Here is a 2500-nt window from a genome sequence, read left to right on the forward strand (position 1 = left end):
GCGAAGGAGGGTAAGGAAATAAGGCACCTCGCGCGCTCGTGTGTGTTTCTGTGCGTGTATTTGTTTCTTATATATATATATATATATATATATATATATATATATATATATATATATATATATATATATATATATATATATATATATATATATATTTATATATGTATATATATATATATATATATATATATATATATATATATATATATGTATGAATGTACACACACACACACACTGACACACACACCCGCACGTGTGTGTGTGTGTGTGTGTGCGTGTGTGTGTGTGTGTGTGTGTGTGTGTGTGTGTGTGTGTGTGTGTGTGTGTGTGTGTGTGTGTGTGTGTGTGTGTGTGTGTGTGTGTGTGTGTGTGTGTGTGTGTGTGTGTGTACATTCATACATACATATATATATATATATATATATATATATATATATATATATATATATATATATATATACATACACTTTTTATACAGCAAGTTCACTGTTAGTAATTTCTTCATGGGTTTGGTTTATCAGAGTAAACTGCAGCACTGTGTGTTCCCTTTGATATACTGTATATATATAAATTCTCATCCACCACGCAAAGTGCTACCGGGTCCATAGAGTAACTTCCGATGAGTATACAGTGTGGTCAATACATCGTGCAGACTAATTACAGTGTCACTCCCCGGGAAGGGCTGAAAAATGACCTGTAACGCACGCAAGCAATCACTGCCGATACAGTCCTTCCTGATTCACAACTGTGAATTATTCCGGCGATTTGGGAAGGCAGAGGCACGCAAAACCAAATTCTGGGTAGAGTCCAATACGTGTTTTTTTTTCTATATATTTCTCTCTCTCTCTCTCTTTCTCTTTCTCTTTCTCTTTCCCTTTCTCTTTCTCTTTCTCTTTCTCTCTCTCTCTCTCTCTCTCTCTCTCTCTCTCTCTCTCTCTTTCTCTCTCTCTCTCTCTCTCTCTCTCTCTCTCTCTCTCTCTCTTTCTTTCTCTCTGTCTCTCTTTCTCTCTTTTTGTCTCTCTCTCCCAAGGCAAAAGTTAAAACTTCTGAAACTATTTCTGCACTGCTACTCTCTCCATGGCATTCCCCTTGTCAGAAAGAGGGCGAGAAGAAAAGGAAGAGGGAGAGGGAGAAAGAGAGGAAAGGAAAGTAGGAAAAGGCAAAGAAAGAAAAATAGAGAAGGATAGAGATAGAAAAATGGAGAAAGGGAGAAAGAGGAAGGAAAAGAAATAGAAAGAGAGAAAGGGAGCGGATGAGAAGGGGAGAACGAAGGGAGAGAAATTTCAAAGGAAGAGAGGAATGGAAAGAAAAGAAAGGTGCGGGTGACAGAGGGAGAGGGAGAGGGAGAAGGAGAAGGAGAAGGAGAAGGAGAGGGAGAGGGAGAGGGAGAGGGAGAGGGAGAGGAGAGGGAGAGGGAGAGGGAGAGGGAGAGGGAGAGGGAGAGGGAGAGGGAGAGGGAGAGGGAGAGGGAGAGGGAGAGGAGAGAGAGAGAGAGAGAGAGAGAGAGAGAGAGAGAGAGAGAGAGAGAGAGAGAGAGAGAGAAAGAGAGAGAGAGCGTGTGTGTGTGTATGCGTATGTGCGTGAGAGAGAGAGAGAGAGAGAGAGAGAGAGAGAAGAATGAAATTATAAAAAAGAGAAAAGACTATGAACTGGAACTAACAGAGATAAGAGAAGACAGATGAGGGCAAGAAATAGACCAAGAAACCTTTCTAAATGACCCTCACTTTCTGATTCCGAAAAGAAAAGAAAAAAAGGTAAAAAAAAAAAGAAAAAAAAATGGTACCCTCTTATCGAAACCAACCATTACGGAAGAATCACAGTTCAACGGACAGAGAGTTCTTCCGCGTTTTTAACGTTATTTTTTCGTTTTCTTTTTTTCAAACTTTTATTTACTTAGTTTACTTTTTCTTTTTTTTCTTTTTTACTTTATTTATTTATTTTTTTACTTTTTTTTTGCTTTTTTAAAACTTTTTTTTTACTTCTTTTAATTATTATTTTATTTTATTTTATTTTATTTATTATTATTTTTTTTTTTACTTTATTTCTGTTTCTTTCCTTTAATTCATTCTTAGATATTTTTTCCCCTGTTACCCGGATAGGTTTACCATGTTTTTTTGTGTGTGTGTGTTTTTACCTTTCTTTTGAATATTATTATCATATATTTTCTTTTTTACTTTATTTTTGCATCTTTCCTTTTTTGTTTTTGTTCAATATTATGATTTTTTTGATTTTTTAAATTTTTTTTTTTGCATCTCCCCTTTACTTACTCGGATTGGTATACTGTTTTTTGTGTATTTTTTCCATTATATCTTCATTCTTTTCCGGTTCTCTTTAGATTCCATTTACGCGTATCTTCTGTTTTGTCGTTTTGTTATTGTATAATCGCTCCTTTTCTTAACTTTTTTTTTCTTTTTAGAAAATACGTACAGAAGTAAATGCATGTCATGTTCTTAATGTTTTATTATTATTATGATTATTATTATTATTATTATTATTATTA

At 35.0% G+C, this 2500-nt stretch overlaps 1 protein-coding gene across 5 annotated transcripts in view; it reads left to right on the forward strand.

The window, feature by feature from the left end:
* Positions 1–2500, forward strand: part of LOC113801919 (cell adhesion molecule 1) — a 230436-nt gene that overhangs the window by 216658 nt on the left and 11278 nt on the right. The window lies entirely within an intron of this gene.

This window comes from Penaeus vannamei, chromosome 5 (assembly GCF_042767895.1).
Source record: "Penaeus vannamei isolate JL-2024 chromosome 5, ASM4276789v1, whole genome shotgun sequence".
Taxonomy (NCBI): Eukaryota; Metazoa; Arthropoda; class Malacostraca; order Decapoda; family Penaeidae; genus Penaeus; species Penaeus vannamei.